Source organism: Loxodonta africana, chromosome 2, assembly GCF_030014295.1.
Source record: "Loxodonta africana isolate mLoxAfr1 chromosome 2, mLoxAfr1.hap2, whole genome shotgun sequence".
Lineage (NCBI taxonomy): Eukaryota > Metazoa > Chordata > Mammalia > Proboscidea > Elephantidae > Loxodonta > Loxodonta africana.
In genome coordinates this window covers 34010139-34036842 of record NC_087343.1, presented here as the reverse complement: position 1 = coordinate 34036842, position 26704 = coordinate 34010139, and the positions used below count along the sequence as shown (strand labels likewise).

At 36.4% G+C, this 26704-nt stretch overlaps 1 non-coding gene and 1 pseudogene across 1 annotated transcript; both read left to right on the top strand.

The window, feature by feature from the left end:
- Window positions 1-13719: 13719 nt before the first annotated feature.
- Window positions 13720-25036, top strand: LOC104845722 (serine/threonine-protein kinase PRP4 homolog; annotated as a pseudogene).
- Window positions 23968-24074, top strand: LOC111750017 (U6 spliceosomal RNA). Its single transcript, XR_002785166.1, has one exon. It is a non-coding gene; the product is annotated as a U6 spliceosomal RNA (small nuclear RNA).
- Window positions 25037-26704: the final 1668 nt, after the last annotated feature.

The following is a 26704-nucleotide window of genomic DNA, read 5'->3' as shown; positions in this document are numbered from 1 at the left end:
ATATTCTTTATATTTAACACTTATTCACGTACAGTGAAACCTGTGACATTAAAAGCCAATCACTCAAAACCTTACTTTCATACAGCACTTTTTTTGAGTAATCCAAATGGTGCCCCATTTAATTTTCCATTAATCTTTGGTTAAATGTCACCACTATTCCTTTTTAGGTATACACACTAATGCATCTGATGTTTTCTTCCTGATCAAAATAACTGCATTTCACTGATACAGCTGAGCGATATTGGAAAAAGCAATAAAATCCCTTATGCATAATAATACCTGGAAGTGAGCAACTTTTAAAACTTTAGAAAAGTGAAGACACTGGAATAATTATGGTGTAAGAAAGGAAAAATAATATGCTCCAAACCAGAGATTTTCTACACATAACTTCTTATTGTATTATTTATGGAGAATGTAATTTTTTAATATCTAAACACTGTGACCATTCTAATTTATGGCTACAGTAAAGTCATTAATGGAAGGAGAATATATATGTCACTTTGATTTTGCAAATTAATGACCAAAAACTGAGATAGGAGAAATACAGATAAAACTTCAGAAAATGACACGTGATCTTAACTGAAGTAAAAAAAGGAACTAAGAAGTGGAAAAAGGTGAATAAGAAAACAGTAAAAATACACAAGGCTTACTATTCATACCACAATTTGTTGTGATCTGGCCATATATGAATCTTACCATTTCCATCACTTCTAAATTATTTAGGTTTCATTGCTCAAAAAAAAAAAAAAAACTGATTTTCTTCACTGAGGTTACCAGTTAAAATAGATATTCTACACAAACCTGTTTGTTTAGTTGTTGTTGTTTTGTTTTGTTTTTTAAAATAATAATCACAGTCATTAATCAGTGACAGTGGAAGAAACTACTGATAAAATAAATATGTGAAAGAGAACATGCTAGCTATTTTCACTTTATTATCTATATAAATACATGTGATTGAATGTGGACCTGTAAAGAAATTGTTGATTTTGGATATGCTAAGTCTACATGTGGAATAAAGATTAATTGTTGCCTTAAAAAAAAAAAAGAAATTTTTTTTTTTTTTTTTTTTTTTTTGTTGTAGTGCCTTTGAGTCAGTTCCAACTCTCAGCTACCATATACATAACACAAAACATTGCCCAGTCTTGGGCCATCCTCACTATTGTTCTTATTCTTGAGCCTATTGTTGCTAACACTGTGTCAATCCATTTCATTGAGAGTATTCCTCTTTTTTACTGACCCTCTACTTTACCAAGCATGATACCCTTCTCCAGGACTGGTCTCTCCTGACAACATGTTCAAAATATGAAAGACGAAGTCTTGCATCTTTGTTTCTAATAAAAATTCTGGCTGTTCTTCTCCCAAGACAGATTTGTTCATTCTTCTGGCAATCCATGGCTTATTCATTTTTCTTCATCAACATCATAATCCTGAATTTTTCATCTGTCTTCCTTATTCATTGTCCAGCTTTCATATGCATATGTTGTTGTTGTTGTTGTTGTTGTTGTTGTTGTTGTTAGGGGCCAACAAGTCAGTTCCAACTCATAGCGACTCCATGCAAAACAGAACAAAACACTGCCCAGTCCTGAACCATCCTCACAGCTGCTGCTATGGTTGAGCTCAGCCTTGCAGCTACTGTGTCAATCCATCACGTTGAGGGCCTTACTCTTTTTCACTGACCCTCTCTGTTACTGACCATGATGGCCTTCTCCAGGGACTGATCCCTTCTGATAACATGTCCAAAGTGTGTGAGACACAGTCTTGCCATACTTGCTTCTTCCAAGGAGCATTCTGGTTGTACTTCTTCCAAGACAAATTTGTTCATTCTTTCAGCAGTCCATGGTATATTCAATATTCTTCAGTGACACCACAATTCAAAAGTGTCAATTCTTCTTCAGTCTCCCCTATTTAGTGACCAGCTTTTCCATGCCATGTGAGGCATTTGAAAACATCACGGCTTCGGTCAGGTTCACCTTAGTCCTCAAGGTGACATCTTTACTTTTTTAACACTTTAAAGAGATCTCTTGTAGCCAATTTGCCTGGTGCAATTCGTCCTTTGATTTCTTGACTGCTACTTCCATAGATGTTGATTTTGGATCCAAGTAAAATGAAATCACATGCATATGAGGCTACTGAAAACATCATAGCTAGGATCAGGCACACCTTAGTCTTTAAAGTGACATCTTTCGCCATTTTAACACTTTAAGGAAGTCTTTTGCAGCAGATTTTCCCATTGCAATGTGTCATTTGATTTTTTGATTGCTACTTTCATGGGCATTGATTATGGTTCCAAGTAAAATGAAATCCTTTACAACTTCAATCCTTTCACCATTTATCATGGTGTTGCTTATAGGACCAGTTGTGAGGACATTTGTTTTCTTTATGTTGAGGTGTAATCCATACTGAAGGCTGTGGTCTTTGATCTTTATCAGTAAGTGCTTCAAGTCTTCTTCACTTTCAGCAAGCAAAGTTGTGTCATCTGCATAACACAGGTTGTTAATGAGTCTTCCTCCAATTCTTATGCCCTGTTCTTCTTCATACAGTCCAGTTTCTTGGATTATTTCCTCAGTATACACACTGAATAAGTACAATGAAAGGATACAACCCTGACGCACTCTTGACTTCAAACCACCCATTGTCCCTTTGTTCTATTCCAACAACTGCCTCTTGGTCTACGTCCAGGTTCCTCGTGAGCACAATGAAGTATTCTGGAACTACCATTCTTCTCAATGCTATCCATAATTTCTTATGTTCCATACACTGAAATGCCTTTGCATAGTCGACAAAACACAGGTAAACATCTTTCTGATATTGCCTCCTTCCAGCCATAATTCATCTGACATCAGCAATTATATTCCTCCTTCCATGTCTTCTTCTGAATCTAGCTTGAATTTCTGGCAGTTCTCTAAGTGCTGCTGCAACCATACTTGCTTGTGATATTAATGATATTGTAAGATAATTTCCACATTCTGTTTGATGACCTTTCTTCAGAATGTGTACAAATATAGATCTATTCCAGTCGGTTGGACAGGCAGCTCTCTTCCAAATTTCTTGGCATAGATGAGTGAGCACTACCAGTGCTGCATCTGTTTGTTGAAACATCTCATTTGGTATTACATCAATTCCTGGAGGTTTGTTTTTCAAAAATGCCTTCAGTACAGCTTGGACTTCTTCCTTCAGTACTTTCAGTGCTTGATTATATGTTACCTCCTGAAATGGTTTAACTTGGACCAATTATTTTTGGTGACTCTGTGTAATCCTTCCGTCATCATTTGGCACTTCCTGTGTCATATATTTCCCCTTAGAATCCTTCAATATTGCAACTCAAGTTTAAATATTTTCTTCAGTTCTTTCAACTTTATAAATGTATAGCATTTTCTTCCCTTTTGGGTTTCTAACTCCAGGTCTTTGCACATTTTGTTATAATACTTTACTTTGTCTTCTCAAGCTACCTTTGAAACCTTCTGTTTAGCTTTTTTATTCTATCATTTCTTCCTTTCCCTTTAGCTGCTTGATATTGAAGAACAAATTTCAGAATCTCATCTGACATCCATTTTGGCCTTTTCTTTCTTTCCTGTCTTTATAATGGCTTCTTTCTTTCTTCTTGTATAAATCCTAGGTGTCATTCCACAACTTGTTTGGTCTTAGTTCATTAGTGTTCAGTTAGTCAAATTTATTCATGAGATGGCCTCCAAATTCAGGCGGGATATATTCAAGGGTATATTTTGGCTCTTGTGAACTTGTTTTAATTTTCTACAACTTCGACTTGAACTTTCATGTGAGCAATTAATGGTCTGTTCTGCAGTTTGCCCGTGACCTTGTTCTGACTGATAATATTGAGTTTTTCCTTCATCTCTTTCCACTGATGTAGTCAATTTGATTCCTGTGTATTCCATCTTGGGAGTGCCACTTGTATAGTCACCATTTATGTTGGTGAAAAAAGGTATTTGTAATGACAATGTCTTTTATCTTTTAAAATTCTATCATGAGATCCCCGGTGTTGTTTCTGTCACCAATGTCATAATTTTCAACTGTCAATCCTTCTTTGTTTTCAACTTTCACATTCCAATTACCAGTAATTATCAATGATTTTGATTGCATATTTGATCAATTTCAGACTCCAGAAGTTGGTGAAAATCTTTGATTTCTTCATTTTTGGCCTTAGTGGTTGGTGGGTAAGTTTGAATAATAATGCTGTTAAAAGATGTTCTTTGTAGACTTATGGATATTATCCAATCACTGACAACTTTTTACTTGGGGATAGATCTTGGAATTTTCTTTTTGACAATTACTGTGACACCATTTCTCTTCAATTTGTCATTCCTGGCATAATAGACCATATGATTGCCTGATTGAAAATGGACAATACCAGTCCATTTTAGTTCATTTAGTTCAGTAATGCTTAGAATATCAATCTTTTGCATTCTGTTTCATTTTTGATGATTTCCAATTTTCTTAGATTTGTACTTCATACATTCCCCGTTCCAATTATTAATGGATGTTTGTAGCTGTTTCTTCTCAATTTGAGTCATGTCACATAAGCAAATGAAGGTCCCAGAAACTTGACTCCCCCCATGTCATTAAGGTTGACTCTACTCTGAGGACACAGCTTTTCCCCAGTTGTATTTTAGTGCCTTCCAACCTGAGAGCCTCATCTTCCAGCACTATATCAGACAATGCTCCACTACTATCCTTGGTGTTTTCACTGGCCAGTTTTTTCAAAAGTCCTTCTTCCTAGTCTTTCTTAGTCTGCAAGCTCAGATGAGGCCTGTCCACCAAGTGTGACCCTGATGGTATTTGAAATACCAGTGGCAAAGCTTCTAGCATCACAACAACATGCAAGTCACCACAGTACCACAAACTGACAGACACGAGGAGAAAGAGTATTTAGACTTTTTTTATTATTATTATTTTGGCTACTCACTCATACATTCAACAAAAAAGTTATTGGCCACTTATTCTATGTCAGAAAATGAATAAGTAAATTTAGACCTATATGAAATGATTATAGATTGTGATAAGTGATACAAAACTAGTGTCATATGTCTATGTGTGTGTATATGTGTGTTCGAGTGTGTGTGAGAGAGAAAGAAAAATAAAGAGGATGACTGAGTGGGAGGGGTGTTATTACAAGTAAAAACTATGAAAAACTTCTCTGAAGAAATGGCATCTGAGTTGAGACCTAAGTGATTTGAAGGTGCCAGCTGTATGGGTAGCTTTTCAGAAAAAGAAAATTGCAGAGTCAAAGACTCTAAGGGAGAAAAGAGGTTGGCGTATTCAAGAAACAAAGACCATATGTCTGTTTCAATTGTTGCTTTCCGTTCCCTTGTGTATACACCTAGGAGTAGAATTGCTGGTTCATATGGTAGTTCTGGAGCCCTGATGGTGCAGTGGTTAAGAGTCATGGCTGCAAACAAAAAGGTCAGCAGTTTGAGTCTACCAACTGCTCATTGGAAACCCTATGGGTCAGTTCTACTCTGTCCTAAAGGTTCACTATGAGTCAGAATCACCTCATTGGCAATGTTTTTGTTTTGTTTTGGTTTTGGTTTTTTGAAGAATCGCCACATTGCTTTCCACAATGACTAACATTTTTCATTCCCACCAGCAATGGATAAGGCTTTTGATTTTCCCACATCCTCACGAACATTTGTTATTTTCTATTTTATTATATGTTTTTTAATCTGAGCCATCCTTAAACCAAAAAAAGCCAACAGAGAAAAAAAATTCCTCCAACTGAATCAATAAGCAACATCATGATAAATGGAGGAAATATTGAGGTTGTTAAGGATTTCATTTTAGTTGCATCTACGATCAACACTCATGGAAGCAGCAGTCAAGAAATCAAATGTCACATGGCATTGGGCAAATCTGCTGCAAAAGACCTCTTTAAAGTGTTATAAAACAAAGATGTCACCTTGAAGACTAAGGTGCACCCAAGCCATGGTGTTTTCAATTGCCTCATATGCATGCGAAAGCTGGACAATAAATAGGGAAGGCTGAAGAAGAACTGACGCCTTTGAACTGTAGTGTTGGCAAAGAATATTGATTATCATGGACTGCCAGAAGAAAGAAAAAATCTGTCTTGGAAGAAGTACAACCAGAATGCTCCTTAGAAGCAAAGATGGTGAGACTACATCTCATATACTTTGGACATGTCATCAGGAGGGATGAGTCCCTGCGGTTGGACATCATGCTTGGTAAATGAGAGGATCAGTGAAAAAGAGGAAGACTCTCAGCAAGATGGATTAACACAGTGGCTACAACAATGGGCTCAAGCACGAGAACAATTATGAGCATGGTTATGGCCCAGGTAGTGTTTCATTCCGTTGTGCATAGGGTCACTATGAGTCAGAACCAACTACACAGCACCTAACAATGACAACATATATATAATTTTTTTATTAATTTTTATTTTATTATTATTATTTTAGTTCCTTCTTTTTTAATTTTAACTTGGTCCAATTTAAATACTCTAAAAGAAATTTTTTTTGTTTTACTCACATTAGAAATAAAATTAGTTTCTCAAGATTTCATCCATTAATTTTAAAGTAAAAGCAGTTAGATGTATCGTATATGAATTAATGTCTGGTTATTTTAACACAGTTATGTGAGGGTTACTTAATATGGCTACATCTATAGGAGCTTCAACATGTATAATGGTTAATTTTATGTGTCATCTTGGCTAGGACATGTGCCCAGTTTTGTGGTCAAACAGTAGTCTAGATGCCACAATGAAGGTATTTAACTTGTAAGTAACATTTAAACCAGTTGACCTTAAATAAAGTAGATTACCCTCTGTGTCTTAGACATCTAGTGCTGCCGTGACAGAAATACCACAAGTGGATGGCTTTAACAAAGAGAAATTTATTTCCTCCAGTAAAGTAAGCTAAAAGTCCAAATTGAAGGTATCGGCTCCAAGGGAAGACTTTCTCTCTCTTGGCTCTGGAAGAAGGTCCTTGTCATCAGTCTTCCCATGGTCAAGGAGCTTCTCAGGCTCAGGGACCCCAGATCCAAAGGACAAGCTCTGCTCCTGGTGCTGCTTTATTGGTGGTACGAGGTCCCAGACTCTCTGCTTGCTTCTCTTTCCTTTTATCTCTTGAGAGATAAAAGGTGGTAGAGGCCACACCCCAGAGAAACTCCCTTTAAGTTGGATCAGGGAGGTGACCTGAGTAAGGGTGGTGTTATAATCCAGTCCTAATCCTCTTAACATAAAATTACAATCACAAAATGGGTGACAACCACACAATACCGGGAATCATGGCCCAACCAAGTTGATACACACATTTTTGAGGGGATATAATTCAATCCATGACACTCTGTAATGTGGGTAGAACTCATCCAATCAGTTGAATTCCTTAAGAGCTAAAGTGGAGGTTTCTGCATCAGGACTGTAAATAGACACCCTGCTACAATTTCCAGTCCACTGCCTGGCCTACTGGATTCAGACACAAGACTGCGAGAGTTTCCAGTCTGCTTCTTGACCTATGGTTGTTGGGGGTGCTGGCTCCCACAATCGTATGAGCTAATTTTTTAAAATCTCTCTGTCCCTGGCTCTATGTCTCTCTGCATATATAAAACCAGAGATTATTGGGTCTGTTGCTTAGCAGAACATTAAACAAGCATGCTTTCTTAATATTTATACATATAAATATATATTCTATTATATATAAACTCTAATATTTACTTAGACATGTATATTCTACATAAATTTTTAAAGTCACTAAATATATAATTATGCACTAACAAAATAAATAATTCTAATATGGGTTTTTTTTTTTTTTCCTCGAGCCTGTGCTTATGGGGCATAAATTCAATTACCCTATTTAACAAGGGAAGAATCTCATGATATAAAGTCAAATTTGTAATTGTATTTTTCCATGACTGATTTGATTTCTATTTTGTTATTAATGTAAATGTGCAAGCATTTTTTTTTAATTTGTTATTGCCTTCACCTTTTTCAAAGATGCAATACAAGAGGCAGGCAAATATATTCAATTGTGTATGCAAGAAGAGAAAAATTTTCCAAAATCAAAGGTGCCTGTACACTTTAGGTAAGCCTTTTTCCGTGAAACTTTGAAAACTGGTCATGTGATGCTCCTTATACATCATCTTCAGGCTATAACTTGTCCTACTTAATTTAGCACCTAATCAATAATATATTAAATAGGCTCCCTGTAATGGCACCTGTTATTTATGTACAATCCAAAATATAGTAATACTTTTCTATTAAAAAAAAAATTTAAACACTCTTATTTTGGCAAAAAAAAAAAAAAACACAAACTTTTGTTAATTGCAAAAAATAAAATAAAACAGTGGTTGTTGTTAGGTGCCATAGAATCACATCCAACTCATAGCAACCCTGTGTACAACAGAACAAAACACTGCCCAGCCCTGCACCATCCTCACAATTGGTGCTATGTTTGAGCCCATTGTTGCAGACAGTGTCAATTGATTTCTCTTAGAGTCTTCCTATTTTTTGCTTATCCTCTACTTCACCAAGCATGATAACCATTTCCAGAGACTGGTCCTTCCTAATAACATGTCCAAAGTACTTGAGATGAAGTCTCTCCATTTTTGCTTCTAAAGAGCATTCTGGTTGTACTTCTTTCAAGACAGATTTCTTCCTTCTTCCGGCAATGCATGAATATTCAAGTTCTGTGTGTTCAGTAGTCTTTGTGAACACCTTAATTCAAAAACACCAACTCTTCTTCCATATTCTTTATTCATTGTCCAGCTATTGCATGGACATGAGGCTATTGAAAACTCCAGAGCTTGAGTTTGGTGCACCTTTAAGGTAACATCTTTGCTTTTTAAACACCTTAAGGAAATCTGCAGGAACAGATTTGTGCAATGCAATATATCCTTTGATTCCTTGACTGCTGCTTTCATTGATTGTAGATCCAAGTAAAAAGAAATCCTTGATAACTTCAATATTTTCTTCATTTTTGTGATGTCTCTAATTGTTTCCAGTTGTGAGGATTTTTGCTTTCTTTATGTTGAGGTATAACCTTTACTGAAAGCTGTAGTGTTTGATCTTCATTAGTGTTTCAAGTCCTCTTCATTTTCAGCAAGCAAGGTTGTATTATTTGCATATAAAAAGGCTGTTAATCTGTCTTCCTCCACTCCTCATACCCTTTTCTTCTTCATGTATAGTCCGGCTTCTCAGATTATTTGCTGAACATACAGATTGAATAAGCAGAGTGAAAGGATTCAGCCCTGATGCACACCTTTCCTGACATTAAACCATGCAATATTCCCTTGGTCTGATTGAATGACTGCCTCTTGGTCTATGTATAGATTTTACATGAGCACAATTAAGTGTTCTGGAATTTCCATTATTCACAATGTTATCTATAATTTGTTATGATCCATAGTATACCTTTGCATAGTCAATAAAACATAGGTAAATATCTTTGCATTATTCTCTATTTTTAGAGAAGATCCATCTAACATCAGCAATGATATCCTTCCTTCCATGTCTTCTTCTGAATCCAGCTTGAATTTCTGTCAGTTTCTTGTAGAGGTACTGTTGCGATCATTTTTTAATTATCTTCAGCAAAATTTTACTTGTGGGTGATTTAATGATTTTTTTTTTTTTTTTTATAATCTCCACATGCTGTTGGATTACCTTTCTATAGAATGGGCACAAATATGTATCTATTCCAGCCAGTTAGCCAGTAGCTTTCTTTCAAATTTCTTGGCATAGACAAGTGAGTGCTTCCAGCATCACATGCATTTGTTGAAACATCTCAATTGGTATTCCGTGAATACCTGGAAGCTTGTTTTTTGCCAGTGTCTTCAGTGCGGCTTGGACTTCTTCCTTCAGTACCATTGGTTCTGGTTCATCAGCTGCCTCCTGAAATGGTTAAACATTGACAAATTAGTTTTGGTACAGTGACCCTAAGTATTCCTTCCATCTTCTTCCGGTGCTGCTTGCGTAGTTCAGTATTTTGCCCGTAGATTTCTTCAATATCGTCACTTAAATCTTGAATTTTTTTCTTCTGTTCTTTCAGCTTGCAAAATACTACGAATGTTCTTTCCTTTTGTTTTTCTAACTCCAAGTCTTTACACATTTCATTATAACACTTCAGTTTGTCTTCTAGACCCACCTTTTGATATCTTCTGTTTAACTCTTTTATTTCATCATTTTTTCCTTTTGCTTTAGCTACTCTAAGTTCCAGAGCAAGTTTCAGAGTCTCCTCTGACACCCATTTTGGTCTTTTTCTTTTCTGTCCTTTTAATTGCCTTTTGCTTTCTTCAGGTATGATGTCCTTGATGTCATACCAGAACTCATCTGGTCTTTGGTCATTAGTATTCAACGCATGAAATCTACTTTTGAGATGGTCTCTAAATTCGGGAGGGATGTACTCAAGGACATACTTTGGCTCTCGTGGACTTTTTTAAATTTTCTTCAGCTTCAACTTGAACTTGCCTTTGGGCAATTGATGGTCTGTTTTGCAGTTGGCCCCGGCCTTGTTTTGGTGGATGATACTGAGTTTCTTCATCCTTTTTTCACAGATGTAGTTGATTTGATTCCTGTATATTTCGTTTGTTGACACTCACAGGTATAGTCACCATTTATGTTGTTGAAAGAAGGTATTTGCAACGAAGAAGTCTTTGGTCTTGCAAAATCCTGTCATGAGATCTTTGGCACTGTTTCTATCACCAAGGCTGTATTTTCCAACTACTGATCATTCTTCTTTGTTTCCAACATTTGTATTTCAATCACTGGTATTATCAATGCATCTTGATTGAATGTCTGATCAAAATCTAACTGCAGAAGTTAGTAAAAATCTTCAATTTCTTCATCTTTGGCATCAGTGATTGGTGTGTAAGTTCTTTCTTGTAGTCATATGGATATCATCCTTTCCTGGACAGCACTGTACTTCAGGATTGCTTTTGAAATGTCCTTTTTGACTATATGATTCCTTTCCTCTTCGATTTGTCATTCCCAGCATAGCCTTCCATATGATTGCCCTATTCAAAGTGACCAATACCAGTCCATTTCAGCTCACTAATGCCTAGGATATTGATCTTTATGCATGCCATATCATTTTGACAACTTTCAATTTTCCTAGAGTCATATTTCGTGCATTCTCTGTTCTGATTATTAATGGATGTTTGCAGCTGTTCGTGTTTATTTTTAATGCTGCCACCTCAACAAATGAATGTTCTAAAAACTTTACTCCATCTATGTCATTATTTCAACTGTACTTTGAGGATGCAGCCCTTTACCAGTTGTATTTTTGAGTGCCTTCCTACCTGAGGGGCTTATCTTCTGGCACTATATTAGACTACATTCAGCTGCTATTCATAAGGTTTTCAGTGGCCTTTTTTTTTTTTTTTCAGAAGTAGGCCACCAGGTCCTTCTTCCTGTTTGTCTTAGTCTGGAAGCTCTGCTTAAGCTTGTCCACCATGGCAGACCATGCTGGTAATTGAAACACTGACAGCATAGCTTCCAGCTTCACAGTAACACACAAGCCATGACAGTACAACAAACTGACTGAAAAAAAAAAAAAGACTGAAGAACGGTGGAAAATAAAATAACTATAACTATAAATGTCCAATATATAAGAGAGAGTTACCAAATATTTTTGTCATTTAGTAAACCATTTACCCATATTTTCTTGATCATCCAATAATAATAATTACAGTTTTATAGTATATTATACATTTGCAATGGTACTGAAGAAATAAAAGAAAACCTTCTAAAACAATATAACTGTCAGTAATTTGTTGATGGGGAAATTCTCATCCAGTTTGCTCTTTCTGCTTCTCTGGCTTTGAATAGTCTATTGTAAAAAGAAGGTATTATCCAAATTAAAAAAAAAAAATCTGCCATTCTGACTGGTTCATACTATCTTCTCTGTGTGCGTGTATCTATCTGTCTATCTATCTGTCTATATATCTATCATCTGTCTATCCACCTATATTTCCCCCTCTCTGGCAGCAACTTGTATCAGAAAATCTATAATGCTACAAAATATACATTAATTAACTCTTCAGCTCATATAAATAAGTTCTTAAGCTATTTCAAGGGGTTACATACTATTTGGATATTTATCTTCTGTTTGTTTTGATGACTGAAGCATCTCAAATTATTTTCCAGATGACTTATGATATTCCTTCATCTGAAAAGAGTTTCTTTATTATGTAATTAAGTAATTCATATACACACACCAAGAAACACACTCACAAACTCATCACCAGGACTTAAATTTGGAAGACAATGTTTTTACAGTCATATTTAGAGTAACTATTCTTTTACTCCTTACAGACCAGAAATTTTCACAATGATTCTGTATAAACAGAATCATCATCACATAGAATTGTGGGGCAATGAGTTCCTTTATGTGGCCTTTTTCCCTGGTTCTTCAAAAAAATAGCTGTGGAGATTTTTCTCCAAAAGCTTGAGGAGTTGCCTATAGCCTAGTTTCTACCCCAGAGGGCTTGTTATTTTTGGCCAAGTTCATTGACTTTTCCCTAGTAAGCTGTAAACAACTTGGTCTGATACATTTTGTTTGTCCTGGGATGCAACCTGCCCTGTGATCTGTGTGCACCTTGAAGGAATTGGGCAATAGGCTATGCAAATAAGGTAAGTTGTAGCCTAATATATAAATGAAGTGTTTGTGGCTTACTGAGAGGGGACTGGTCAGTTTGTGGCCCCAATGAGAGAGGCCATGCCTTGAAATTGACAGGAAGTTTGTATTTAAGCAGCCAGCCCCTCAGAGGTTTCTTTAGAGACAGAAAGAAGCAGGAAGATGCAGAAGAAAGAAAGAGAGAAGCAGAGAGAGGGGCAGATAAGGCTCCTAAAGGAGCTATAACACGGTTAAGGGTTGTAACACTGAAGACAGCCAGAGGCCTGGAAAAGGCCCAGTGGCAGAGATGTCACTGACAGGCCCAAATGCAGCCCAGTGACAGAGCTGGCAATGACAGATGGCAGGGCCAAGAGGAGCCTGTCCTGAGGAGGTGGGCTAAGAGGAGCCCGTCCTGAGGAGGGCCAAGAGGAGCCTGTCTTCAGGGGGACCAAGAGGAGCCTGTCCTGAGGAGGGCCAAGAGGAGCCTGTCCTCAAGGGGACCAAGAGGAGCCTGTCCTCAGGAAGCTGAATGGAGGCCTGCATGGTTAAGAGGAGCTGAGAGAACTGTCCTGCACTGAGGAAGGTAAACTTCGACTGCATGCTTCCTGACCCTGATCCTGAGCTGTAGCCTGTCAATCCTGATCACTAGTTAGTTATATCCTGTTCTTTAATAAATCATTTAACTCTAAGTATGGTCTTTGAGTTCTGTGTGGCCATTACAAGAGATTATCAAGCCTAGAACAGAAGTAGGGAGTGCTGTGGGAGAGATGGCTGGTGTCAGAACTGGTAAAAAGCTTAGAATGTGGAGGTATGTTATGGGAACGAGCTTTCAGCTGATCCTGGTCATTACCCTTGTGAAGTTAGACAGGCTGTAACATTACTACTATTACTCCCATTCTCACATTTCACAGGAAGTTATTACAAATGCTAATTCTCAGGCAGAATACCTAAAAAATAAGTGGGGCAGGACATGGGAGTCTCTTTTAACAGACTTCCAGATGAATCTTAATATGAATGCTGAAGATAGAAAACCATTGTATATATTTTAACTTCTGTTAGATAGTTTCTCTTGAAAGGTAAATGAGGCACAAACTTATTGCTGAGATAATAAACATTAGTTAAAATATTATGAGATGATTTAACAATGAAAAGTAGTACTCTAAACTGTGAAGAGACTAAGCCTAATATGAGAGGGCAAAGGGTAAGTGCTTATTCTTCATGAAAAAAAATTATTCCGGATTAAGTGATATAGAAGACTAATAGTAAGTTTACTGGAATTATGAAATGACATAAACATCTCAATGACATAAAGGAGAAACAATTAAAAATCTGCAAGTGATTTGCTGACTTCTTTGAATTTTTGAAGGTTTTTTCAGGCTTTACATGGAAGGCCTATTGTGGTGAATTGTTTGCCAAGATGACCACTCATCTCTTCCTTCTGCTCCTGCCCACATTCCTCTTTGTAATGAGATTTAACAGGCCACTCCATCAAGAGGTGGACTCTCTGTTTCCACTCATTAAATCAGAATTTGTGACTTGATTTGGACAAAGAAAATGTACAAGTAATTTTATATAAGTTTCACAGCCCAGATCTTAAGAGACTTTGGAGTGCATTTCTGATACTGCCATAGAAAAATGCCAGTATAGCCTACTTGGATCAACAATCAACATCCATGCAAACAACAGTCAAGAAAGCCAACAGTATATTGCATTGGGCAAACCTGTTGCAAAAGACCACTTAAAAGTTTTACAAAGCAAAGATTACACTTTAATGACTAAGGTGCACCTGACACAAGTCATGCCCTTTACAATCACTTCGTATGTGTGGGGAAAGCTGCACAATGACAAAGGGAGATCAAAGAAGAATTGATGCATTCAAACTGTGGTGTTAAAGAAGACTATTGAATATACCCTGGACTCCCAGAAGAAGTCATAGAAGAAATACAACCAGAAAACTCCTTAGAAGCAAGAATGGCAAGATTTTTTTACTTTTTTTTATTTTTGACACATCATCAAGGAAGACCAATTGCTAGAAAAGGACATCATGGTTGGTAAAGTAAAGGGTTAGCAAAAATGAGGGAAACCCTCAGTGAGATGGATTGACAGAATAGCCACAACAACGAGCTCAGACACAGCAATGATTCTGAGGACAGTTCAGGACTGTACATTTTGTTCCGTTATATATAAGGTTATGAATCAAAGCCATTTTGTTGATACGCAACAACAAAGCTTACTGAATGAGGAGATTCCAAGTGGTAGATACCCATGGCATCCCAGCCGGTAGCCAGCACTAACTGCCAGAATTGTAAGTAATGTCATCTTACATTTTTTGGCAAAGACAATCCTCTGATGAATGGAATCATTTGAGCTAGTGAAACAAAACTGGCAAAAAAAAAAAAAAAACACCCTGTCAATCAAAAGAGTGTTGAGAAGTAAATTTTTGTGGTTTTAAACATTTTTATTTGGGGTAGTTTGTTATTCAGCAGTATATGTCTAATACAACTATGAAAACAAATTCACCTACAAGTTTGTGTTTCTCTCCCAGATAGTTAGAGATATGATAGTGTAATTTTAAAACAGAATTCAATTTGAAAGCATATAGGAATTAAAATCCACCCAATTTATGAATATTAAGTATCTTCGAAAGAAGTGGGAAGTGCTTCATACTAATAAAGATTAAAAACAGCAACAACAACAACAACACAGTACTTAAGGAAAAACCTTAAAAAGATCAATGAAGCTTGTCAACAGGTTTTCTAGGCCATTATTTTTTCTACTTTCTCCTGGTGTCTGTGATGTTATTGTTAGGTTCCATTGAGTTGGTTCCCCCTCATAATGAGCCCATGTATAACAGAATAAAACAATGCCCAGTGCTGTGCCATCCTCACAATCCTTGTTATGCTTGCAAACCACTCTGTCAATCCATCTCACTGAGGATCTTCCTCTTTTTTGCTGACCCTCTATTTTACCAAGCATGATGTCCTTCTCCAGGGACTGACCCCTCCTGGCAAAATGTCCAAAGTATATGAGACATAGTCTCACCATCCTTGCTTCTAAGGAGGATTCTGGTTGCATTTCTTCCAAGACAGGTTTGTTCATCCTTTCGGCAGTCCATGATACATTCTTCTACAACACCGAAATTCAAAGGCATCCATTTTTCTTCTGTCTTCCTTATTCATGGTCTAGCTTTCACATGTCTAAGAGGTGATTGAAAACACCATGGCTTGGGTCAGGCACTCCTTAGTCTTCAAGGTGATTTCTTTGCTTTTTAATGCTTTAAAAAGGTCTTTCGTAGCATGTTTGCACATTGCAATGCGTCTTATGATTTCTTGACTGTAGCTTCCAAGGGTGTTGATTGTGGATCCAAGTAAAGTGAAATCCTTAACAACTTCAATCTTTTACCCGTTTATCATGATGTGGCTTATTGGTCCAGTTGTGAGGATTTTTATTTTATGTTGTGGTGCAGTCCATACCGAAGTCTGTGGTCTTTGATCTTCATCAGTAAGTGCTTCAAGCCCTCTTTACTTTCAGCAAGCAGGGTTGTGTCATCTGCATAACATAGGTTGTTAATGAGTCGTCCTCCAATCCTGATGCCTTGTTGTTCTTCATATAGTCCAGCTTCTCAGATTCTTTGCCAAGCATACAGATTGAATAGGTATGGTGAAAGGATATGACCCTGATGCACACCTTTCCTGACTTTAAACCAAACAATATCTCCTTGTTCTGTTTGAAAGATGGTCTCTTGATCTGTGTACAAGTTCCTCATGAACACAACTAAGTGTTCTGGAATTCCCATTCTTCTCAATGCTATCCATAACTTATCATGATCCACACAATCTAATGCCTTTGCGCAGTCAATAAAACACAGGTAAACATCTTTCTGGTATTCTCTGCTTTCAGCCAGGATCCATCTGACATCAGCAATGATATCCCTGGTAACACATCTTTTTCTGAATCTGGCTTGAATTTCTGGCAGTTCTCTGTTGATATACTGCTGTAGCCACTTTTGAATAATCTTCAGCAAAATTTTACTTGTGTGTGATATTAATGATATTGTTCAATAATTTCCACTTTCTGTGGGATCACTTTTCTTGGAAATAGGCATAAGTATAGATCTCTTCCACTCTGTTGGCCAGATTGTTGTCTTCCAAATTTCTTGGCATAGATGAATATTTTCAGTGCGGCATCTGTTTGTTGCAACATCTCAATTGGCATTCCTTCAATTAGTGGAGCCTTGTTTTTCGCCAATGCCTTCAGTGCAGCTTGGACTTCTTCTTTCAGTACCATTGGTTCCTGCTCCTATGGCACCTCCTGAAATGGCTGAACACCAACCAATTCTTTTTGGTATAGTTACTCTGTGTATTCCTTCCATCTTCTTTTGATGCTTCCCAAGTCATTTAATATTTTCCCTATAGAATCCTTCAATATTGCAACTTGATGCTTCAATTTTTTCTTCAATTATTTCAGCTTAGAAATGCTGAGTCTGTTCTTCTCTTTTGGTTTTCCATTTCCAGTACTTTTCACATGTTATTATATAATACTTTGCTTTGTCTTCTGGACCTGCCCTTTGAAATCTTCTGTTAAATTCCTTTGCTTCATCATTTCTTTTGCTGTAGCTATTCAATGTTCGAGAGAACAAGTTTCAGAGTCTCTTCTGACATCTCTTTTGGTCTTTTCTTTCTTCTCTGTCTTTTTAATGACCTCTTGCTTTCTTCATGTATGATTTCTTTGATATCATTCCATAACTCATCTGGTCTTTGGTCATTAGTGTTCAATGTGTCAAATCTATTCTTGAGCTGGTCTCCAAATTCATGTGGGATATACTCAAGGTTTTACTTTGGCTCTCATTGACGTGTTCTAATTTTCTTCAGTTTCAACTGGAACTTGCATATAAGCAATTGATAGTCTGTTCTGCAGTCAGTCCCTGGCCTTGTTCTGATTGACGATATTGAGCTTTTCCACTATCTCTTCCCACAGATGTAGTCTATCTGATTCCTTTGTATTCCATCTTGTGAAGTCCATATGTATAGTCGCTGTTTATGTTGGTTAAAAAAGGCTTTTGCAATGAAGTCGTTGGTCTTGCAAAATTCTGTCATGCAATCTCCAGCCTTGTTTCTAACACCAAGGTCATATTTTCCAACTATGGATCCTTCCTTGTTTCCAACTTTCATATTCCAATCACCAGTGATTATCTGTGCACCGGATTGCATATTTGATTAATTTCGGACTGCAGAATTTGGTAAAAATATTCAATTTCTTCATCTTTGACCTTAGTGCTTGGTGTGTAAATGTGAATTATGGTCATATTAACTGGTCTTCCTTGTAGGCTTGCAGATCTTGTCCTATCACTGATAGCGTTGTACTTCAGGATAAATCTTGAAATCTTCTTTTTGACAATGAATGCAATGCCATTCCTCCTCAAATTTTCATTCCTGGCACAGTAACCATATGATTGCATGGTTCAAAATGGCCAATACTGTAACTGAATGAAGATTCTTGTCCTTGTCTTATTAGCTGTTGGAAATAAGGTGGATGCTACACCATCAGTTGCAAGGGAACGAGAAAGTAGAAATTTATTGTTTACACAAACAAGGATCAATAGGGGGCTTAGCAGCTGAAAGACCACCTGCTCGCTGTCTGAAGGGATTGGGGAGCTTTTTATTTCCAATGGCGTCTGGGGTTTGGGTTTGGCCCCCGGATCTCTCTGTCCTTAGCCCCCCCATGTCCACATTTGGAAGTCCGGATGTTGAATCATTTCGGTGATATTCAGATCTAAGGACAGATTGAGGGCCACAGCTCTTCGGGTCCTGCTCATGCTCTAAAATCCTGGTTCACATATGTGCGGGATTCTGGCACCAAATTCAAACTGCAGTTAGGGTGGCAGTGTGGTCAGGCCAAACCACAGTTAGAAGCCATGGCTTGGCAGTCTGCGAGGGTAGGGGGGAATCGTGGTGGAGCAGGGGGAGGTCTCCATGGAAGCTTCAAAACCATTCCATTTCAGCTCACTAATGCCTAGGATATCAACGTTTATGCATTCCATTTCGTTTTTGATGACTCCCAATATTTCTGGATTCATTCCTGGTGTCTAGAAATTACAAATATGGACACTTTTATAGTGATACTTCCTCATTTCTTTAAATTAAGCCATGATTAAGCCATGTATAGTGTCTATGTAAAGACACTATACATACACGCAAACTGGCCATGGACAACTTTTAAATAGGACCCAGGGTAAATTAATGAAAAGAAATAGTCAAAGCTCCTAAATGATCAGGCCAATTCCTTCTGATTGAAATAAAATAAGCAAACAAACTTAGAGCCCAAATATATTAATTTCTTCATATCAAAGTTAATTAAATTAACAGAATTAACATATTTCATCATAAATTGTTATAACTACATTCTTTTGTGGTTAATTATGGTGGTGTTTCTTTCACCTTGATAATCTTAAAGACATTATTTAGAACCATTCATTAATATATTCAATTTTAAATTTCACTGTGTAGAAAATGTATGCAAAGCATTTCAACTAAGGCCAAAACTAATCAAAGTAAATAAAAAATGCACTGGCTTTAATGCAGTAACATGATAATGAATGTACCTCCGTATGATCCCATCTGTATTACCAATGTTCTGCTGAAAATACAGAGAGAGGTTAATTTCAGCATTTGTTTTATATGACCATTTATATTCACACTACATCAAATGTTATTTTTAAAATAGATGTCTTATTCATAACTATCTTTTATGTTATCTATATTCTGTTATCAGGATAATTATATTAATATTTATGCTGTACACATTTTAATAAAGAATTATTTTCCAAAGAGGGATAAACTGAATCCTGGTATATGCTTGTAAAGATTTACAAGAATCTGTACAATGGAAGCTATGGAGTGTGATTGTGTAAATCAGTGTTGCTGTAGGTGTAGGCTGTATGTTTTGTGTTATCTGCTATAGTAGGTGGTAAGAATATTTCAGGAGTTTTTATCAGAGGCTTTTGAGACTTTGCAACATTTACCATGATTCATCACACTGACTACACATCCATTTCTCATTGGTGGATCAAGTATTGTCATTTAAATAGAGAATGTTAATTAGCAAATTTACAATTGAATACATAACTATCTCAAGACATTCTGTTTTTTGGAGGCTTACACAGAAAACAAACTGTGAGTGACTGTGGTAACTGGAGAAATAAGATAAATTAGTACATAATGTGATTTGTAGAAACCAATCTATATCATCCATCTACACACTTACACCAGACTTTGCTAATTCATGATGACACTTTTTAATACTGATTCCAGCAATTGCCTCAGTCTCCCTTTCAAGAGAGTTCATCAAATCCGGCACTGATAAAACTCAAAATTGGGAAAAAAACATAAGATTTACTGATTAATCCATGTGTACAATGTAGAGATGATCTACCAATGTCAATTATATATTCTAATCCCTTAAATTCATACCCTTGAACTCTTCTCTGCAAAAATGTTATTTAAATGTACAATAATGCTAAAAATATTGTCATTAAGGAAAATACTTGGGCATTCCCAAATTCAGCTTCTGTGTCTTTTCTTTAGTCCTAAATTCTGTCAATCTTTTTTTTTTTTAATTTCATAAGGATGCATTCATTGTATATCTATAAAACTTATTAAATTATAGTCAAATGTTATACACCTAGGAACCAATTCTGTTTCTTTCAGGTGATTCTGATTATTTCTGCTATGATCCACCAAGCATTGATCTGAAGGTCACCAAGTTTGATATCAGGATGATACAAATTCAGCAATTCCTAATTTTCCTTATTTCAAGTTCCCAGAGCAAAATTTAAGGAAATTCAAATTGAAAGCTCCATAACTGAAAATTATTTATCAATAATCAGCAAAAAAAAATCCATCAGACATAAAATTATATATATATATGTAAATGCTTGAGCTGCATAATGATACATCTAAATAAAAAAAAGAACACATGTATTTTTTGCTAGTTGTAAACACCAAAGATAGTCTTTGTTGAATAAAATTTTAAAATCTTCTGTAATGTGTTTCTAATAGATGGCATAACTGCTACGGAAAATGGTATGGTACTTACTCAAAAAACTAGAAAAAGAACTAACATGTAATCCAGCAAACCCACTTCTAGGTATACATTTTAGAGACCTAAAAGTAATGACACAGACATATGTACACCTATGTTGGTTGCAGACCTATTCACAATAGCAAAAAAGAAAAAAAAAATGGAAACAACCAAAGTGCCCCTTCACAAATGAATGAATAAGTAAAATGTGGTACATTTTACTTATGGAATACTGTGCAATCATAAAGAACAATAATGAGTCCACTAAACACATTATAACATGGATGGACCTAGAGGGCATAATGCTAGTTGAAATAAGTGAAACACATAAGGACAAATATTATATGATCCCTCTTCCGTAAAAAGGCAAGAATATATAAATGTAAAGAGACCAATGCTCATTGGTGATTACCAGGGGAAGAGCAGGGAGGTAGAAGCATGTTTTAGATTGTAAATAGTGGTTATTTTTGGTGATGGGAAAAGTGACACCAAATGTGGGTATATTGAGCATAGCATGACCAAAGTAAATGGCATTGCTGAGAAACACTCAAGAGAAAAGAGTGCCTGTACTAAAGAATTTGATATATATAAGAAGGCAAAAACTCCATATATGATCACATATAGATGGGTAAAGCATATAGTTATATGGGTAGGTACAGGTGTATATGTATGTGCCAACAGATACAAGTATCTATATGTACATGTAAATACAGCTATTTGTGTACAGGTACACATATTCATTGAAAACACAACTACAGAGACATGTCAGACATAACTAAACACCTTCTGAGATGGTTTTCTGTGTTTGAAGGCTTAGGACCATAGTCTCATGGGACAACTCAGTTAAATGGCATAATTTAATTCATGAAGTTCACGTTCCGCACCCTAGTGAAGTGTGTAGTGTCTGGGGTCTTAAGGGCTTGCAAGTAACCATCTAAGATACGACAATTGGTCTCTACTCAGCAGGTAAGAAGGTAACAAAAATCTCAAAGAAGAAACAAATCTACAAGGCTGAGAGCCTATAGGAGCCATGTCCTCATCTACCCCCAGACCAGAAAAACTAGAGGGTACCCGGCTACCGCCATTGACCACGCTGACCCTGGTCACAATAGATGATCCTGGATAGAATTGGAGGAAAATGTAGAAAAATACTCAAATTCTTAAGTCCAGAGTAACTGGACTAGCTAATACCAGAGGATACACTGAGACTATCACCCTGAGACACTCTCAAAACCTTGAACCAAAGCTGTATCTCAAGATCACCTTTTAGCAAAATGGTAGAGTGGCACACAAAATAAAGGGTATTATCCTTAATAATGATACTGTACTAAAAAACTCTCTGCATTCCCCAAAAAGTCAACAGTTACTCTAAAGCAAAGATGAGAAGATAAAGGTACCAGGGAAACTAGGGTACTGGAAGTGGGAAACCAAAACACAATTAAAGAGAATGTTGACACACAGTGAAAAATGTAACTAATATCACAATTTGTGTGGAAATTGTCAAATGGGAACCTAATTTACCAAAAACACAATAAAATATTGCACATATCTAAAAATATCTTAGGATTAACTGTTGTTATGTGCCTTTGAGTCAGTTCCAACTCATAGCAGCCCTATGTACAACAGAATGAAACGTGACCAGGTCCTGTGTCATCCTCACAATTATTATGCTTGAGAACGTTGTTGCAGCCACTGTGTCAATCCATCTGACTGGGCTTAGCTGAATGGTTCTTGCCTAGGTTGTAGTCAGAAGACAGCTGGATTAAAGTCTACAGCCAGGAGGAATTGACTGTTGCCTAGAAGCTAATTGTGATGTCAGAACACCTATATTATATCTCTGCACTTGAACTGGCTTCTAAAAGCATAGTAGCTGTGTTCCGAGAGGTGTCATCACAAAAACCAGTGTTCCAGGAAGCCTAGAGATGTTGCAAGGCTTTTCATGACATAGCCTCAGTCTTAATCACACAAAATCAGTCTGTATCATATCGTATTGACCAAAAGGAAGTCCCATGACCATACCAGTGTCAGTTGGAGTGGATTATATGAGGGAATGAAGGCTAGGAGGTTTTACTCTTTGGGGGTCCTGTTTGTAAACAGCCACCCCAGAGTGAGGAGAGTAGGTGCAGAAATAGCTTCCTGAATGTGGAGGCCATGTTTTTATTTTTTTGTTTTTTGCTAAATATGCCCACCGCCTTGAGAACATTGAAGTAAATTGCTTAACTGACACTATAAATAATGGAGAAAATATTTTAGGTAGATTTCTAAAATCTTGAAAAATAGTGTTATTGTTGTCCTTTTGTTTTGTTTTTTAACAGAATCACTATAATATTTACTACTGACATAATCATCTTTGATTACCTGGTGCCACGTAAGCTCAGAGGTTTCTTTCAGGACCCAGGGGAAAAAAGTGGCTTTTATAAATAAAGCTAAGCTGAACCTGAGTATATGCTATATCTCTGAAAGGTGGTCACACAATGGAGTTCTGAAGATAAGATGAAGTTTCTTATGTCTGAGTGTTGTACGACAAATTCATGCATGGCACATATTATTACAGAATAAAAAGAAAATAAAACAAGCAAACAAATTTCCCCAAACCGTCAAAATATCTTACAAAGAAGCTATATAACTTCATAGCTTAATGACAATAATATTTTAGGTAAAACATCCCAAAACAGATCAGCAGAAACTTCAACTAAAAAGTAGGAAAGTTCCAGCATGTGAAATCACCTGGCATCTCCTTTAGTATCAGTGATGAGTGTAGATGTAAGTCCTTTGCCATATTAATATTTAGGAAAATATAGGCAATTATTACTCTGAAGTATGCATAGTACCAAATGAAATTATGAAAATGTTTTAATATTTGAATGAAAATGGGTAGATCTTAAAAATATTTAGCAAAAGCTGATACCGTTTATGTAAATTGCAAGGTACAGCAACAAATATTTTAGATAAATTTGAAAAATAAGATAGAAAGTTTCTTCAGCTTAGAGTTGAGATGGGATAAATAGAAGTCTTTAAAGAAAAAACAGAAGAAACAACAATTATCTGTTTCAGATAGTAGATAATTGAGCTATGTTGGAAAGAAGAGATAAAAGGAAATCCCGTAAAAGATGTAAAAAGCAATTTAACATTCAAAGTACTATATATATATATATATATATATATATATATATAAAAGCACAATATTCACATGCAGAAACCAAAGAGCCTATGAGGAAGCAATCAGTGAGGTAATACAAAATTCATAGTGTGGAGATGTGGAGTGCAAGTGGTACACAGGGTTTCAAGGAGGAGGGATTAAAAACTGTGTCTAGTGCTCCCTTTGGCAGCATGTATACTAATGTTGGAACAATATAGTAGAGATTAGCATGGCCCCTGCTCAAGGATGACACACAAACTAGTGAAGCAGTCCATATTTCTGCTACAATGTATATGGCTACGCTGGTCAAAGCATATTCAGCAACGTTTTGTAGGAGCCAGAGATAACACCAGAGCCAACCAGGAAGTGGCTGTAAAGATGATCAGAAACAAGCTCATGCAAAAAACTGGTTCGAAAGAACTCGAGTTCTTGAAAAAAATTATTGATGCTGATCATGCTGAGAAGTTTCAGACAGTTTTATTCCAAACAACACTGTCTCTTATTTGAGCCTCTAAGTACGAATTCACGAGAGGTATTAAATATGGTAAGGATGTTGGTCTTCATATTAAAGCCATAAGATCCTATAGTCAGCAGTTGTTTTTGGCATTCAAACTCCTTAAAAGATGCAATATCTTACTTGCAGATATTCAGCTAGACAATACCCTGGTTAATGAAACAAAAACTATTTTAAAGCTTTGCAAGTTTGGGTCAGTGTTAACACGTTGCAGATAACAATATACTGCCATATCTTGTCAGTAGATTTTACCATGCTCCTGAAAGCATTATAGGTGAAAGCTATGCCTAAGGTATAGGCATATGGTTTACAGGTTGTACCTTAAATGAACTTTATACTGGAGAATTTTTATTTCCTGGCAAAACCAATAAACCATATGTTGAAGCACGCCACGAATCTCTAAAGGAAAGATGGCAAATAAGATGATTCCAAAAGGAGTATTCAAAGACCAACATTTTGATCAAAATGTCAACTTCACGTACATCGAAGTTAATAAAGTAACACAGAGGGAGAAAGTTACTGACGTGAGCACCAATTAATCCAACTAAAGAACCTATTGGCTGATTTGATTGGATGCCAGCGACTACCTGAAGACCAACACAAAAAAGGCATCTGCTAAAGGACTTCTTGGACTGGATCCTAATGTTGGACCCAGCTAAACAAATTAGAGTCATCGAGGCCCTACGGCATGCCTTCATTCAGGAAAAAAAAAAAAAAAAATTTAAATGAGCTGAAGAAGCTCTAAGGGTTTAAGTAATTAAATACAAAGACTGAAGAAATTTCACAGTTTATTAATTTGTGTGTGCAGGCCACACCAGTATGCCCTTGGTTTAGTGAGTGCTGAAAGCGGTCTGTTCCTTCTTAAGCCTGACTGCAGGGATGGTCTCCTCTTTTAAAGCAGGTTATGTACAACATTCAGTACACTGAAGGCATAAACCTTTCACTCTTGATAAAAGCAGCTGCTTTTAAATGTGAGAAAAAGGAAAACAGGGCACAGGCCCTTCGAGGCCTTCTCCAAAGGGTCTGATTTGCTGACACACCAGCTTCACCATCTTTACAAGGCACCTAATTACAACAAGTATGCACAGTTTGCTGCATTCAAGAATGGAAAAACAGAATAGCAGCGTTCTTCTGGTTGGTTTTGCTTCATTTAAAGACATGAAATGAACTCCAGCCAGGAAGGTGATAGATGAGATAATATGCCACTTATGAACTTAAAACCCGTCTCTTCATGGTTTAGATTTACTGAAATAAATACAAGGTGCAGCTCGGTGGAAGATGATGACAACCAGAAGACATGAGCTAAGGTTTCTGTATTATAAAAGATTAAAAAATAAAAAAAAAAGAACTCCATTAAAAAAAAAAAAAAAAAAAAAACTTGTGTCTAATGCCATGGATGGGGCATGTACTTAATGACAATGATGTAGCATTTTGATAGAATGGTGAAGTTCAAAGGCAATTCAGAATAGAGTAGAAGGAGAGGATCTGGAGATTGCAAATATATACAATTCTTTCTAGATGAGAGGAAGGCAAGAAATGAGATAATGACTGGAAGGAAAATAACAACAACAAAAAAAAATACACATTGCCACCGAGTCAGTTCTGACTCATAGCAAATATGTGTGTTACAAAGTAGAACTGCTACATGGGATTTTCTTGACTGTAATCTTTGCAGAAGCAGATTGCCAGGCCTTTCTTCCTCAGCATCTGTCGGTGGGTTCGAACCACCAACCCTTAGGTTAGTAGCCAAGTGCAAACACTGCACCACCCAGGGACCTTGACTGGAAGGAAAGTGAGTTGAAAATCGATTTGTTGTTTTTTTTTTTACTTTTTAAGATGCAAGATATAAGGTTTGCATGTTGATGCGAAGGGGTAACCAATTACTGAGGAATGTGAAAAAAAAAATTAATTCCAAAATTTGAAATTTGACTTGAAAAAATATACGCTTTTTTTTAAAATCAAATTGTTACAAAACACCATGCTTTTATTTTCTGAAAATATGTGGTCAAAAGAAATCATCATACTAAAAAAAATATAATTTCCTAGTTAACTCTCCTCTCACCTCTTATTTTAAAAATGTCTTAAGTTGGTCATGTAAACACAGCCTTAGGTTTTAAAAATTGATCTCTGATCATTCCATTGGTTTTTATTTGTTCATTCTAGTTGCTGGAATAGCAAGTATTGATTACATTGATTAAAGACTTTCTACTTAGGAAATTTACAAAGCCACTGGGTTTAGAGTTTTAAGTTTTTTTCATTTTCAAAATGCATCTGAATTGTTATACAGATTTTGACCACGATCAATCTCATTCCCAATTACTTAAATGGTGATTTATTTTTGTTTCATATATTTATTATAAGTTTTTATATCTTGCTCATTTTTAAGTAAAAATGAAT